We start from the raw sequence: 17,133 nt of genomic DNA, 5'->3' as shown, positions 1-17,133 counted from the left end.
CATCCCCCGCCCTGAACGGACCAACACCACCCCCCCCCCCCAACCTCAGAACCTAACCCCGGACGACCGCCCTCCTCCCCCTCGTCCTTTTCCCCCTCCTCCCTGAGCTGGGGAAACTCCACAGGAAGTGAGCGCAAGTAAGATGGACAGCTCTCCCGGCTCTGCCCTCTGATGGAGGCGGCCAATCATCAAGGGCTGCTTCAAGATCCCGCCCTAAAACACGCCTCTGATGCGAAGGGAAAACTAGATTGGCCGGCCCTCATTCAGAGAAGGGAGCCGAGGCCGCGCCCTCAGAGATCGAAGCAAATCAACGAGAGGTAATTAATCAAGCCACGCCTTCTCTTCTGAAAGTATCCCTCGGTTGGCCAATAAGCCGCTCCTTGGGTTTTCTGCGCCTGCGCATGGATGGCCAGTAGGTGCCCAGATTTTCAGGCCACATTTCTAGCTGCGGAACTGCGCCCCCTGTCGGCCAATGTGCCTAACATCGGCTTCCTAGACCTCGCTTTAACCTCGATCTAGCCAAAGCCATAATAACTACTTGGCCTAGCCCTAGGCAGCTACATACCCTAGAGATATGCACCAGAAACCCCGCCCTTTCGGTACCCACCGTCCAGCCGCTCAGCCCGTCTTCCTGTGAGTGCGCTGCCTACTCTATGGCACTGGAGCACTTGTTGTACGAGGTCGTTGGGCTACACAATAGGTGCTTAATAAATCCTTGACACATGGATGAATGAGTGGAAGGGTGGAAATTAGATCTGATCCTTTTGGGGAATGACTACTGGAATCTAAAGACCAGGGTTTGGATATGGACAAGGGACTTCGCCTCTCTGAGCCACCGCTTTCCTGACCTATTAAACTGGAGTCATGGTAACTGTCTGGCAGAGTTGTTATAAGGATTAGAGAGAATTTATGTAAAGTACTAGCAGGTTGTTTGACATACAATAGGCTCTCCAAAAAATAATTTGATTCATTTGATTGTGCACAGATTCAACAAACATTTGTTGAGCTCCTTTGTGTGCCACATACATGCAAGCCAGCTTGCACACAGCGAAGGGTTCCACCCATACCTTCAGGTGCACAGTCAGCTCACAGAACCCCTGGATCTACAACCTTCCCTTCCTTCTTTCCAATATCCCAAGATCCTGTCCATCAGCGGGACCTCTGGGAACTTCACTGAGCTCCTACTTGTCTTGCACCTTTTGGTATTGGCACCCTTACATGCCAAGTTGACTTGGTCAACACGAACATTCCTACAGGCTCACACAAAATTATTATCCACAGCCCTAGCCGGTTTGGCTCAGTGGATAGAGCGTCGGCCTGTGGACTGGGGGGTCCCAGGTTCGATTCCGGTCAAGGGCATGTACCTTGGTTGCAGGCACATCCCCAATAGGGGGTGTGCAGGAGGCATCCGATCGATGGATGATTGTCTCTCTTTGATGTTTCTAACTCTGTATCCCTCTCCCTTCCTCTCTGTAAAAATCAGTAAAATATATTTTAAAAATTATTATCCACATAATAAAGACAATTCCTCCATAAATAAACTTTTGAAAAATTAATACATTACCAATAAAAATTCCAAAATGCACGAGGGTTTCTTTTTCTCTGCATCCTCACCAGCACAACCCTCATGCACTGCTGGTGGGAATGCAGACTGGTGCAGCCATCCACTGTGGAGAACAGTATGGAGTTTCCTCAAAAAACTAAAAATAGAACTCCCATTTGACTCAGTGATCCCACTTCTAGGAATATATCCTAAGAAACTAGAAACACCAATCAGAAAGGATATATGCACCCCTATGTTCATAGCAGCACAATTCACTATAGCTAAGATTTGGAAACAGCCTAAGTGCCCATCAGCAGATGAGTGGATTACAAAACTGTGGTACATCTACACAATGGAATACTACACTGCTGTAAAAAAGAAGGAATTCTTACCATTTGCAACAGCATGGGTGGAGCTGGAGAGTATTATGCTAAGTGAAATAAGCCAGGCAGAGAAAGATAAATATCACATGATCTCACTCATTTGTAGGAATATAATGAACAACATAAACTGATGAACAAAAACAGATCCAGAGACTGAGAAATGTCGATCAGACTATCCAACCTCAGAGGGAAGGCAGAGGAGGGTGGGGGTAAGGAGGAGAGATCAACCAAAGGACTTGCATGCATGCTTATAAGCCTAACCAACGGACACAGACACCAGGGGGGTGAGGGCATGAGTGGGGGGGGGATAAGGACACATATGTAATACCTTAATCAATAAAGAAAAAAAATTCCAAATGGAACTCGTAGCCTAGCTGGTGTGGCTCAGTGGTTGAGCATCCACCCATGAACCAAGAGGTCATGGTTGGATTACCAGTCAGGGCACATGCCAGGGTTGTGGGCTCAGTCCTCAGTAGGAGGTGTGCAGGAAGCAGCCGATCAATAATTCTCTCTCGCCCTGGCTGGTTTTGCTCAGTGGATAGAGCGTCAACCTGTGGACTGAAGGGTCCCAGGTTCGATTCCAGTCAAGGGCACATACCCAGGTTTCCTGCTTGATCCCCAGTAGAGGGCATGTAGGAGGCAGCCAATCAATGATTCTCTGTCACCATTGATGTTTCTATCTCTCTCTCTCCCCTCTCCCTTCCTCTCTGAAATCAATTAAAAAAATATTTTTTAAAAAAAGACGTGTGGCAAAGTGGGAGGGAAAATTACAGCATTAGATCCACAGGTTAATTATCCTGTAACACACCTCAATCCTATAAACATGAGCTTCATATACACATCCAAAATGTTTCCATTAGTGCTTCCCCCATCACATATCCTGCACAATAAACCCATCCTCCATTTCTCTCAGCCCCTCTTTTTTTCTTCATTCTTTTTATTTATTTATTTATTTATTTAATTTTAATTTTTTTTACATATGTGTCCTTATTCCCCCATTACCCCCCACCCCCCACTAATGCCCCACCCCCCTGTTGTCTGTGTCCATTGATTAGGCTCATATGCATGCACACAAGTCCCTTGGTTGATCTCTCCCGCTTACCCCCACCCTCCCCTGCCTTCCCACTGAAGTTTGATGGTCTGATCAACACTCCTCTGTCACTGGATCTGTTTTGGTTCATCAGTTTATGTTGTTCATTATATTCCACAAATGAATGAGATCATGTGATATTTATCTTTCTCTGACTGGCTTATTTCACTTAGCATAATGCTCTCCAGTTCCACCCATGCTGTTGCAAATGGTAAGAATTCCTTCTTTTTTACCGCAGCTTAGTATTGCATTGTGTAGATGTACCACAGTTTTTTAATCCACTCATCTGCTGATGGGCACCTAGGCTGTTTCCAAATCTTAGCTATGGTGAATTGTGCCTCTATGAACATAGGGGTGCATATGTCCTTTCTGATTGGTGTTTCTAGTTTCTTGGTCAGCCCCTCTCTCTTAAACTCTTACTCGCTCACAACTTTTTTGAACACTTCTCTCCCTTTCTTTCCCTCCCTCCCTCCCTCCCTCTTTCCCTCCCTCCCTCTCTCTCTCCTTTCTTCCCTCTCTCCCTCCTTTTCTTGTGCAGCTGGGGTTTCATTAAGAGACAACAGCAGGCCGAAACCGGTTTAGCTCAGTGGATAGAGCGTCAGCCTGCAGACTGAAAGGTCCCAGGTTCGATTCCGGTCAAGGGCATGTACCTTGGTTGAGGGCACATCCCCAGTAGGGGGCGTGCAGGAGGCAGCTGATGGTGTTTCTCTCTCATCCATGTTTCTAACTCTCTATCCCTCTCCTTTCCTCTCTGTAAAAAAATCAATAAAATATATTAAAAATAAAAGAGACAACAGCAGGGTGGGGCGATTGGGAGATATGGAGGAAAGAAAGAGGGCAATTGGATGGTGACGCTGGGATATTTAGGGATAGATGTGAGTGGTGAGGGTGGCTTGGGGTAAGGTCGGGGGCTACCACAGGACAGTTTTCATGCAACTAAATGATCATGTGAAGGTCTTCAGGAGGAATGGGACTGCTAGAGGACCGTTTAAGCATGCAGATGGTAGCTATTGGAGGGCAAATTGGAAATAGAGTTGGGATTGGAAGATGGTTTGGGGTGCAATTGGAGGGACTATAGCAAGACAGTGAGTGTTTAAAGATAGAGTTTGGTCTTCTGTAAAGGAGTTTAAGGAGTAGAGCTGTTAACTGTCGTAGGATGGTATGGTAGGCTGACTAATGCCTCTCCAAAAGATGTCCATGTCTTCTGCCCTAGCTAGGCAGCTCAGTTGGTTAGAACATCATCTCCATATGCCAAGGTTGCTGGTTTGATCCGGGTCAGGGCACATACAAAAATCAACCAATGAATGCATAAATGGAACAACAAATCTCTCTCTCTCTCTCTCTCTCTCTCTCTCTCTCTCTCTCTCTCTCCCTTTCTCTCTCTCTCTCAAATCAATAAATTAAAAAAAAATAGCCCTAACTGGTTTGGCTCAGTGGATAGAGCGTCGGCCTGTGGACTGGGGGGTCCCAGGTTCGATTCCGGTCAAGGGCATGTACCGTGGTTGAGGGCACATCCCCAGTGGGGTGTGTGCAGGAGGCATCTGATCGATGTTTCTCTCTCATCGATGTTTCTAACTCTCTATCCCTCTCCCTTCCTCTCTGTAAAAAAAATCAATAAAAATATTTTAAAAAATAATAATACAAGAAAATTCTTTTTTAAAATGCCCATGTCCAAGTCTCTGGAACCTGTGAATGTTACTTTATATGGATTGCAGGTGTGATTAAATTAAGGGTTTTGAGATGGGGATATTATCCTGGATTATCTGAATGGAATCTAATTGTAATCACAAGTTTCTTTATAAGAGGAAAGCAGAGGCAAATATGACAGGCAGAAAGGGAGAAGGCAATGCGACCTTGAAGGCAGAGATTGTAGTGATGCCACAGGCCAAGAAATGCCAGCAGCCACCAGAGGCTGAAAGAGGCAACAAACAGATTCTCCCCCTCAATTTTCTAGGGCAGTGATGGCGAACCTCTGACACGCGTGTCAGTGCCATTTCTGATGACACACGGCCGCTGAGGTGGCCGCATGCCGAGGATGAAACATTTATGTTATTTAAACTATAAATATCACGAAATAATGTTTTTTCCTCAAAGGGACACACTACCCGAGTTATGCTCGGTTTTTTTGGCGAAGTTTGACACACCGAGCTCAAAAGGTTGCCCATCACTGTTCTAGGGAGAGTATGCCCCTGCGGATACCTTCATTTTGACCCAATGAAACTGATTTGGGATTTCTCGCTTCCAGAACTGGGAAAGAACAGATTTCTTTTTAAAAATATATATTTTTATTGATTTCAGAGAGGAAGGGAGAGGGAGAGATGAAACATCAATGATGAGAGAGAATCATTGATAGGCTGCCTCTTGCATGCCTCCTACTGGGGATCGAGCCCGCAACCTGGGCATGTGCCCTTGATCAGATTCGAACCTGGGACCCTTCAGTCCGAAGGCTGACGCTTAATCTATTGAGCCAAACCGGCTAGGGCAGATTTCTTATATTTTAAGCCACTAAATTTGTAGCAATTAGTTACAGCAACCACAGGAAATTAATATAGATTTTGGTACCTAGGTGTGAGATGCTGCTGTGTCTTAGCCTGATTGGGCTGTCATAACAAAATACTACATACTGGGTGAATTAAACAACATAAATGTATTTTGTCATAGTTCAGCGTGCCATCTGGGTTGGTTTCTGATGAGGGTTGTCTTCCTGACTTGAAGATGGCTGCCCTTGCTGTGTCCTCACATGGCCTTTCCTTTGGGCACATGCACTCCTGCTGTCTCTTCCTTTTCTTATAAGGACACCAGTTCTATTGCATTAGGGCCCCACCCTTATGACCTCATTTAACTGTAATCACCTCCTTACAGGTGCTATTTCATAATATAGTCATATTGGGGGTTAAAGCTTCAACATATGGATTTGGGGGGGACATAATTCAGTTTATAACATGTTGTAACAAATACCTAAAAACATTGAAATGGCTTTGGAAATGGATAGTGGGTAGAAGCTGGAAGAATTTTGAGGCACATGATAGAAAAAGCCTAGACTAGCCCCAGTCAGTTTTGCTCAGTGGATAAAGCATTGACTCTCGGACTGATGGCTCTTGGGTTCGATTCCAGTCAAGGTGCATGTGGGAGGCACCCAATCAATGTGTCTCTCTCCCTCCCTTCCACTCCCTCTAAAAATCAATGGAAAAACATACTCCAGTGAGGATTAACAACAACAAAAACACAAAACAACAACAACAAAAGAAAAAGCCTAGCCCTAGCCTGTTTAATTCAGTGGATAGAGCATAGGCCTTCGGACCAAAGGGTCCCGGGTTTGAATAGGGTCCAGGGCACGTACCTTGGCAGCAGGCTCCTTCCTGGCCCAGACCCTGGTCCGGGTGCGCGAAGGAGGCAATCAATCGATGTGTTTCTCTCACATCGATGTTTCTCTCTGTCTTTCCCTCTCTCTAAAAAATCAATGGGAGCTTTCCCCCCCTGCTGATAGCGCTCGCAAACATGGTGAACGTTCGTAAAACCCGCTGAACTTTCTGTGAGAAGTGTGGCAAGCATCAACCCCACAAAGTAACACAGTACAAGAAGGCCAAGGATTCTCTGTGTGCGCAGGGAAAGCGGTGTTTTGATAGGAAGCAGAGTGGCTACTGTGGGCAGACTAAGCCAAGTTTCTTTTTTTAAAAAAATAGCCCTAGCTGGTTTGGCTCAATGGATAGAGCGTCAGCCTGCGGACTGAAGGGTCCCAGGTTCGATTCCGGCCAAGGGCACATGCCTGGGTTGTGGGCTCAATCCCCAGTAGGGGGTGTGCAAGAGGCAGCCAATCAATGATTCTCTCTCATCATTGATGTTTCTATCTCTCTCCCTCTCCCTTCCTCTCTAAAATCAATAAAATATATATATTAAAAAAATAAAAATTTTTTTATTGATTTCTTACAGAGAGGAAGGAAGAGAGAGAGAGAGCTAGAAACATCGATGAGAGAGAAACATCGATCAGCTGCCTCCTGCACACACCCCACTGGGGACGTGCCTGTGACCGGAATTGAACCCGGGACCCCCCAGTCCGAAGGCCGACACTCTATCCACTGAGCCAAACCGGTTTAGGCCTAAGCCGATTTTCCAAAAAAAAAAAAAAAGAAAAAAAAAAAAAGGCTAAAACGACAAAGAAGGTTGTGCTGAGGCTTGAATGCGTTGAGCCCAACTGCCGATATAAGAGAATGCTGGCTGTTAAGAGATGCAAGCATTTTGAACTGGAAGGATGGAAGGAGAGAAGAGGAGTAAGGGTCAAGTGATCCAGTTCTAAGCTTCATGTTTTGTTTTATAATATGACAATAAAATCTTGATATGTTCACTTAAAAAAAAAATCAATGGGAAAAAAAAGTATCCTCCAGTGAGGATTAACCAAAAAAGCAAAGAAAAAAGCCTAGAAGAAGGAGAAAATAGAAAAAGAAAAAGAAAAAGCCTAAATTGCCTTGAACAGACTGTTAGTAGAAATACGAATATTAAAAGCACTCCTGGTGACGGCTCAGAAGGGGAGGCGCACAGTAGAAAAGCATATATTGCCTTGGAGAATATATATAGCATCATAAGCAGAGTGTTGGTAGAAATATGAACGTTAATGGTGCTGCTGGTGACCCTGGCCAGTGTGGCTCAGTTGTTTGGAGCATCTTCCCATACACCAGAAGGTGGTGGATTCAATTCCCAGTCAATTAGAGGTTTGATCCCCAGTTGGGGTGAGTTTAGGAGGCAACTGATGGATGGATGTTTCTTGCTCACATCAATGTTTCTCTCTCTCTCCCAAAATCAATAAAACATATCCTCAGGTGAGGATTAAAAAAAAAAAAAAAAGAGGACCCTAACTGGTTTGGCTCAATGGATAGAGCATCCGCCTACGGACTGAGGGGTCCCAGGTTAGATTCTGGCTAAGGGCACCTGCCTGGGTTGCAGGCTCGATCTCCAGTAGGGGGCGTGCAGGAGACAGCCAATCAATGATTCCCTCTCATCATTGATGTTTCTATCTCTCCCTCTACCTTCCTCTCTAAAATCAATTAAAAATATATTAAAAAATAAAAAACAAAAAAAGAGGGAGGCAGAGGCAGATTTGACAGAAAGAAAAAAACAAGGCAGAGACTGTAGTGATGCAGACACAAGCCAAGAAATGCTGACAGCCACCAAGAGAGGAAGGGGCAACAGATTCTCTCCTAGAGCCTCTGGAGGGAGCATGCGCTGGCACCTTGATTCTGATCTTCTGTCCCCCAGAACTGTGAGAGAATAAATTTCTTATGTCTTAAGCCATCAAGTTTGTGGTAATTTGTTATAGCAGCCACAAATGGCTTGAGGGTAAATTTGGTGTTGTTGGAGGGACTTAGGGGTATGCTTGGGGTTTATTGAGGGCAGTTTAAGAGTATAATTAGGGGCCATTGGAAAATGTTTGGGTTCAGTTGGAGCCATCAAAGGCAAGATTGAGGTGGGGGTGGTAGGTCACTGGAGGATGGTCTGGAGGAATAGTTGGGAGATTGGGAAGATAAATGGGGGATGTTTTCAAATAGTATTGGGGTATTACAGGAAAGTTTAGAGCAGTGATTTTCAATCTGCCTGCCACAGCACACTGGTGTGTGAAAGGATTTTTAAAACATGCAATACCGCCCTGGCCGGTTTGGCTCAGTGGATAGAGCATTGGCCTGTGGACTGAAAGGACCCAGGTTTGGTCAAGGGCACATGCCCGGGTTAGGGGCTCAATCCCCAATAGGGGGCATGCAGGAGGCAGCCAATCAATAATTCTCTCTCTTCATTGATGTTTCTATCTCTCTCTTCCTCTCCCTTCCTCTCTGAAATCAATACAAATATTTTAAAAAAAACATCCAATAACTGACTATTTAGTCAGGAGCACTAATCTCTTTTCCCTTAGCTTGTCAAACAAAAAAATGACAACAGCCAACACAACAGTAGCCATCCGGTGTGAATGAATCAAAATTATATCTATTTTTTTTGTCAGATCACCAAAAAGTATAATATTTTTTTGGTGTACCACAAAATTTTAATAATTAGTGTATTTATTTATTTTTAATATATTTTATTGATTTCAGAGAGCAAGGGAGAGGGAGAGAGAGAGAGAAACATCAATGATGAGAGAGAGCCATTGATCAACTGCCTCCTATACGCCCCACCCTGGGGATTGAGCCCGAAACCGGAGCATGTGCCTTTGACCAGAATCGAATCTGGGGACCCTTCAGTCTGCAGGCCAACGCTCTACCCACTGAGCCAAACCTGCTAGGGCAAATGCTTAGTTTATGTGTGCCATGAGATGAAAAGGGTTGAAAATTGCTGGTTTAGGTTGTAGTTTGAGAGTTCTTGGAAGGTGGTTAGGGTGTATGATTGGGAAAAATTCAAAGATGTTTTGTGGGTGTAGCTGCATGTAATTTAAGACAAGATTGGGTATAGTGATCATTAAAGAGTGGTTTGGGGGTATTGTTTGGGGCCAAGGGAAGGTAGTTAAGGGATATTTAGAAGTGGATTTGGGGGCTCTTGGAAGGAGAATTTTAGGGACGAAGTTTATAATCGTTGGAGAGTAGTTTGGGGTTAGAGTTGGGTATTATTGAAAGGGCACTTTGGGGATATGCTTTGGGGAGTTACAGAGCAGTTTGATGGTAGAGTGGGGACTATCTATTGGAAGGAGATTTGGGGTGAATATGAGGCTTTGTGAGGATAGTTTAGTGATGAAGTTTGAGGGTCAGTAGTGTGGTTTGGGGATATAGTTGAGGGCTGGTGGGTACCGTCTCAGATGCTATTTGGGGACCTGGATATCAGAGGGCTATCATGAGTTGTAGTTGGGGAGCTATTAGTAGGTGGTTTGGGGAGCCATTAAAGATTATTGTATGAAATATATTCAGCAATAAAAGGAACAAACCACTGATAATGCTACAACATGAACCTCAAAAACATTATGCTAAGTGAAAGAAGTCAAACACCCAAAATCTACATATTGCATTTAGATGAAATGTTTATAAAAATCAAATCTATAGAGATAGAAAGTAGATTAGAGGTTCCCTGGGACTGGGAATGAGAATGGGAATGGAGATTAACTGTATTCAGGCATGAGAGATATTTTAAAAAATATCTTTATTGATTTCCGAGAGGAAGGAAGAGGGGGGAGAGAGAGAGAGAGATAGAAACATGAATGATGAGAGAGAATCATGGATTGTCTGCTTCCTGCACGCCCCCTACTGGGGATCAAGCCTGCAACCTGGGCATGTGCCCAGGACCCTTCAGTCTGCAGGCTGACACTCTATTGAGCCAAACCGGCTAGGGTGTGAGATTATTTTTTATTTTTAAAAATAATTCTTTATTGTTGAAAGTATTACACATGTCCCCCTTCTTCTCCCATCCCCTCCAACCTGCCCCAGAGAGATTTTTTTTTAGATAATTTTTATGAGTTTATTTGAGCCAAACTGACAACATTGTTGAGAATCAGGGTCTCAAATGCTCCCAAGCATGAGATATCTCATTGGAATAATAAAAATGCTCTAAAAGTGGATTGTGGTGATTTTTGCACACTTGAGTAAATTTACTATAATAACTGAATTGCATGCTTAAAGTGGGCAATTTTTATGTATGTAAAATATACCTCAATTGAGGAAAGATCATTGGAGAGTGCTTTTTAATATATTTGGGTCACTGATGTATGATTTGGGGGGTCTGATTGGGTAACTCCAGAGAGAAAATTGGCATTTATTTGGAGGTACTTGGGGACTATTGGGAAGTGCTTTGGGGGTGGAGTTTGGATCAGTGGAGTGGAGTTTGGACGCGGAGAGGCTGGTGGAAAGTAGTGTGAAGTGCAGTTAGAGGATCACGTTGAGTACTTGGGAGTATATGGGATAGTGACAGGGGCTGTTGGAAGGTGGTTTTGCAGGGTATAGGGTTGGTCAATGAAAGGTTGGTGGTGCTCTGGCCGGCTTGGCTCAGTGGATAGAGCATCAGCCTGCGGACTGAAGGGTCCCAGGTTCGATTCCGGCCAAGGGCACATGGCTGGGTTGCGGGCTTGATCCCCAGTAGGGGGCGTGCTGGAGGCAGCTGATCAATGATTCTCTCTCATCATTGGTGTTTCTATCTCTCTTTCCTTCTCCCTTCCTCTCTGAAATCAACAAAGAAGTATATATTTTTTTTAAAAAAAGGTTGGTGGGGGTTCATGGAACATGGTTTGGAGGTGGAACCGGTCGGTGACGGTTGAAATTGATTTGGGGTGCAAGTGGGGGCCACACCAAAGGTAGCTGACAATGCTTGGGGTGGTGTTGAGGGTGTAGAGTGTGGTTAGGAGGGTACATGGAGAGCAACTTGGGGTCAATGGAGGGTGTTTGGGGTGTGTATTGAGGGTAGATGGAGGATGATTTGAAAGTGCTTTTGGGAGGTTAATGGTTTCAGGGCCTATTGCAGATCATTTGGGGGAACAACTTGGGGGTAGTGGAGAGCAGTTTGCACAGCTTGGGTGTCCATGGAGGGCGGACTGGAAGTATTGCTTCGGATCAATGGATAGCAGTTTGGGGATACAACTTAGGAGATGATAAGGGGTGGTTTGAGGTGCATTCGGGGCACGGAAGGTATTGGGGGAGTTTGGAGGTGTGGTGGTGTCTCATAGAAGGCAGTTTAAGGTACTGCTTGGTGGTTCGTTAGGGGTTGACTTGGGGTGAGGGGCGCCAGTCTGATCACTGAGGGGGCGTGGCCAGGGGAGGGGGAGAGCTCAGCCGCCCTCGAGAAAGCATGTGCGCACGCGCTCCCAGCTGGATCGCTCCCGGTGCTCCCAGGCTCTGAGACCTGAACTGGCGCCTGCGCAATCGATCTCCGCCGCTGCTGTGGTCTCGCACCCCGCCTGTGGTCTTGCACCCCGCCCCCTGTCAGCCGCCACCCCTCCTCCCCGCAGGCTGGAGACCAACGGCGGTGCAGCCAGGAGCGGACCGACCCGAGTTACCTGTAGGGGGGCCGGGGTCCCCCGCCCGCGTCGGAGCCGGCGCTGCTCTCCCACCCTCCCCGTAACCTCCATCTGGCCCCCCAAGGCTACCAGTGGCGCGACCAAACGCGGCCCACCGCAGGGCGCGGAAGAGGAGCGGGCACGAGCTGTGGGAAGAGCGGGAGGCGGCGAGGGAAGGGGCGCGCCCACCATCCCTCCCGGCCCACATCGACCCCGCCTATGCCGCCGGGCGAGGACCTTGGGTGAGTAACGCCCGCTGGGAAAGAAAGGGAGGAGACTGGGCGGGGTGAGGGCCAACCGGGGATGTACTTACGCCCGCTCTCCCCCTCCACCTCTGACCTCGTGGTCTCACTCTGGACCCTTGCCGAACCTGACTGCATCTTTTAAAAATCTCGAACCCGGGCCAGTTTTGACCCGAGGACCTCCGGTCTGACCCCGGACCTAGCCATATTCTAGCCTGGCGTCATCCGCCACCCCTGTTTTGTCACCCTAAACTTAGTCCTGACCCCAAAGCCCATCCAGTTCCCAGGATCCTTGCCCTGATCCTCCGCCTGACCCTGTTCTATCGATGAAGCTCATCTTGCCTTGTCTTGATCACCCCCGTTTCTGTCCCGAGGCTCGACCTGCCTGTTCCCTAAACTCTTATCCAGTCTCTGAACCCCTTCCAGTCCTATCCTGTCTCTCTAACCCCAATTGGATCCATGTCTGTGTAGATTCCTGACATCTGACTTCTGTACTTTCTCCCCACCCTGTACTAACCCCCTGGTCCCTCTCCTGACTCCTAATCTCCATCCTGGCTAACCACCTTTAGACCATCCCTTTGTCTCCTGCCCTATCCCTGCCCCCAAACCTGTACTGTTTTCCCCTGTCTTCTCTTGTCCCATTGCTGTCCTCATTCCTATTCTCATTCCACACCAGTCTTTTCCTGTTTCTTACCTCCATCTTGCACTTGCCCTTTTTTCTATCCCTTCCTTTAATCTGTTTTGATGTGTCCCCCATCATGTCTTCTGATTACTGTTCTATACTGACCCTGATCCCTGCTCTGCTCTTTTGTCCCCTACTTTTTTTCTCTAACCCTTGTCCTGAGCCTCACTCCATCCTATGTCCTGGCCAGTGTCCTGGCTCCTTCTCTGTCCAACCTCCTGACCTCCATCCTACAATAACTGATTTTGTTTTGTTCCTTACATTCCTTCCTGTCCTGTCCCTTCACCCTGTCTCAACCCCAGACCCCTGTCTACCCCTCTCCATACTCCCCTACCCTGTTCATCTCCCTCTTTCTTAACACCCACTTTCCATCTCCTCTGAGCCAGAAGGAAAGGGGTCCCATTATACCCTGCCCTGAACCAGGAGGTTCCGCTGACCCCGTTGTCTCTGAAGTTCATCCCAAACGCTTCTCTTAGCATGAACAAGAACAAGCAGCCTTTTGGGCCTCGTGTGGCCAAAGTGGTTTTTGCATGTGATTTCCCCCACCCCCACCCAGTGATCTCACACAGAGCTTGCATTTCTCTCCCTGCCCTAGGAGGGCATAGAACTGTTCCTCTGCTCCCCACCCTCCCTAAGTGTGGAAGAACACCCTAAATTATTCAGTGACTCTCTGGGAGTCTGTGAGGTCTGGGTCAGATTTCCAGCCTTGTTAGGTTGGGGACTGCCCCATGGGGCTGAGTAAATATGTGGGGGTGGGAAACTCAAGGGTATGTGTTACTCTTCTAGGTCATGTCACCCCCATCTCCTGATTTTGACCCTGGGTACATGATCCCTGCTTTCCTGGCCTGAAAAAAAAATCCATTCCAGGCAGAGACTTCAAGGCTTGGTAGGGGTAGGATGGGACAGGGGCTTATCCCCCTTCTCTTAGCAGTAAGTGTATTTTGTGCTAAGTCCATCTAACCTCTGTGGGCAGGTCTGGGGAGGGTGGTCACTGGGTGGTCTAACACCCTCTTCATCAAGTGTTAGAATCAGGCCCATCCAATAGTAACAATAACAACAGCCAGGTTCCCTTGCTGTAAGAATCTTCTTGATTCGGGGGACAGTCAGAGAGAATTTGGATAGTGAGCAGGTAATGTGTTCTTCATTTATGTTTTGTTCTGCATTTCTCATAGAGAGTAGTAAGAGTTTGAGGAACGAGATACCATACCCATCTCATTTACCTAAAACATTTATCCAAACCTGTTAATAACAGCACAAGCATCCCTCGCTGTCCCAATCTATTTGGTACCTGAGTTATGAGAGGGAGAGTTTGGATAGTTCAGACAGTGAAAGACCCCCAAGTTATCTAAAGGTATTTTGGTTTTACAGTATATACTTTTAACCTGTTATTAACTCCAATAGGTTAAGTCTGAAAAGAACGAAACATCAATTGAACTATCAGCTGTTAAAGTGTGTATACATTTTTTGGGACACCATGTATATACAGTGGTTTTCTGCCAGCTTTTTAAAAAATATATATATATTTTATTGATTTCAGAGAGGAAGGGAGGGGGAGAAAGAGACAGAAACATCAATGATGAGAGAGAACCATTGAGTGGCTGCCCCCCACAAGCCCCCACTGGGGATTGAGCCTGCAACCTAGGCATGTAGCCTGACCAGGAATCAAACCATGACCTCCTGGTTCATAGGTCAACACAACCACTGAGCCACGCTGGCCAGGCTCTGCCAGCTCTTTTGCTCTTTCTCTTTGTCACACGGATCTGGTGGTATGTTGATAAATGTTTGCATTTTATATAGTGAGTAGAAAGAGTTCAGATAATGAGGAATATCAGTTCTAACTCAAAAACTTATTCAAATCTTTTCATTTTCCTGAGCTCCAGTGGCAAGAATTGGGATAGTAAAGATACTGTGTTGTGTAAATATATTTGTTTCCTGCATTTTTTCTGTTGAGTAGGGAGAGGTTAGACAATGAAGGAAAACAGCTCTGTTTCAAATATGTCTGATTTGGCAAGTAGGGAGGGATCCAGATCTGAGTAGCAAGTAGGGAGGGTTTTGATGCTGAGGGATACTAGCTCTGTCTCAGAAATTCACCTGATTATATTTAGTTCCTGAGTTCGGACAAGTTATTCGAGGGAAAACAGCTCTGTTTCGAATTTATCAGGTGAGGCGGAGGGATATCAGCCCTATCAGATATATATGTTGATATATTTTGATTTCTGACTTTGGGTTGGGAGGAATACTTGTAATTGTGACACCTAGTACATATAGAGCACTTAGCTCAGGCCAGGCACTATCCTAAGCAAGCTTTGAACGTATTAACTCAAGTCATGCTCACAACAACCCTCTTCATCATTGCTCCCATTTTATTGTTGATAACACTGAGGACCAGAGAGGTTAAGGGACTTGTCCAAGCAGTCTCACAGCCAGTTAGTGGCAGAGCTGGGTTGAACCCAGGTCTACCACTTGTTACCCCTTCATGAGGCCACCTGAGGCTCAAGTGCCAATTGTGGCGGAGCTTAGAGGTTGGCCAGCTTCCAGGCTGTTAAAAGTTGTGTACCAGGGCAATGATGTGTGTGTGTGTGTGTATGTGTGTGTGTGTGTGTATGTGACTCTGCCCTGACTGTCTGACTGACCCAAGAGGCCCAGTTACCTTTTCTCTCCTCCTTACTCCTGCACCTTTACGTGAGGTTATTGTTGTTGTTATTGACAGTCATTAATGACATGGTGTGAGTGACCTTGCACTGTGAAATGCCTTTTAAAGTGTCTTTGACCTCTCTTGGCTCTGTAAGCACCAGTTACCCATTTTTCAGATGAAGAAACCTAAGTCTTGAGACTCAATCCGCATTGTCAGCCAGATACCCTTGTCCCTCTCATGTCTGATTCTATAAACATCCCTCTTCTCAACATCCTTGGTGTCCCACAAGAGACAGGAGAGGCCATGGCTGAGAGGACACTCCCCACCAACATCCAGCTACACCCAGGCAGCCTGGGGTGGGGGTGGAGGGGTAAGAAGGGGGAGATGAAATGGGCCTTTGTGTTCTGTGCCGGAAATCTCTTACCCAGGAAGAAAGGTGGTCAGGGTGGCAGGAGGCATGTATGTGGGGTGTTGCTGAACAGAGAGAACTCCTCTCCAGGCTTGGCCCACCTGCCAAGCAGGCAGGGAACTTGCCGTAAGCTGCCCTTTCATCTCACAGCATGGACTGCTGCAGGGGCCTGAGCTGGGCTTGGGCCCCGAGGTCACAGACAGATGGTCCCAAGAGGAATGCAGGAGGTGTGGTGCGTGCTGGTGCAGGCCCAGAGCCCAGGCAGTGGTGTGGGGGAAACAGTACATCTCAGGGACTCAGAGCCCTCAATTTCCTTGACTTGCCCAAGGAGGAAAAATGGGGGTGGGGGGAGTGGGCAGCATGGGTGTGAAGCAGCATGAGTCCCCTTTCCCACTCCTCCCTTGCAGGAGTAGCCTCTGTTGGCCTCTGACCCAGGACCCAGCCTCCCAAGATCTGATGCGGCCTGCTCTCATGCCTCTGTGATCAGAATCAGGCCTCATCACCTCTCCAAGCCCCCACTTCCACATCTACAAGCTGGCTATGAGGAGCTGGGTCTGCACCATCCACCCAGGTTTGTAGGGACCGGAAGGGGTTAAAGCATATGTTTGCTGGGATGATTTCTCCTGGAGCTGCAGAAGGTGGGAGTGTCTTGAGGTCTGGTCTCTCCTTAGAAAAGTTAACCTCTCTCCCCAACTGGGCCACTGTTACTTCAGTGAGGGGAGGACTTGCTCTAAGGCCTTCCCATACCAATGGCTTGCCCCGGGGCCGGGGGGGGGGAAGGGGGGGGCGGATGCGGGAAGGGTAGGGGCCTCAGGAATGTGATGAGGACTGCCAAGAGACACACACACATTGATTTACACTCTGGGCCTCACCAGACCTTCATCCCCCAGCTCCCAGGGCTGAGCAGGGTCTCATCTGGGAAACTGGGCAGCCCCAGAGGCAGCTACCACTGCCATCATCCTTAGCCCTTCTTCCCCAGTTCTCTGCTGGGGGTATGGGGTGAGGAGGAAGGTCTAGGCTCTCTTCTTGGCTGTGCTGGACACCCTGAGGGTACCTGACCCTGAGACTGCCTCTAAGAGTGACCCGAGCCTCGGTGGCAGGCAAGCAAGGGTTAAAAGGTATGGGCCGGCCCAGTCCCTGGCCAGGTAGGCTGGGCCATTGCCTAGTGGGAGGCGGTCTAGGCAGCTGCCACTGCA

The 17,133-nt window shown here is 47.2% G+C and overlaps 1 pseudogene; it reads left to right on the top strand.

The window, feature by feature from the left end:
* Window positions 1-6,514: 6,514 nt before the first annotated feature.
* LOC129149701 (60S ribosomal protein L36a-like) lies at window positions 6,515-7,310 on the top strand (annotated as a pseudogene).
* Window positions 7,311-17,133: the final 9,823 nt, after the last annotated feature.

The sequence above is a fragment of the Eptesicus fuscus genome, chromosome 1 (assembly GCF_027574615.1).
Source record: "Eptesicus fuscus isolate TK198812 chromosome 1, DD_ASM_mEF_20220401, whole genome shotgun sequence".
NCBI lineage: Eukaryota > Metazoa > Chordata > Mammalia > Chiroptera > Vespertilionidae > Eptesicus > Eptesicus fuscus.
The sequence above is the reverse complement of the archived record's forward strand: the minus strand, read 5'-3'. Positions and strand labels throughout refer to the sequence as shown.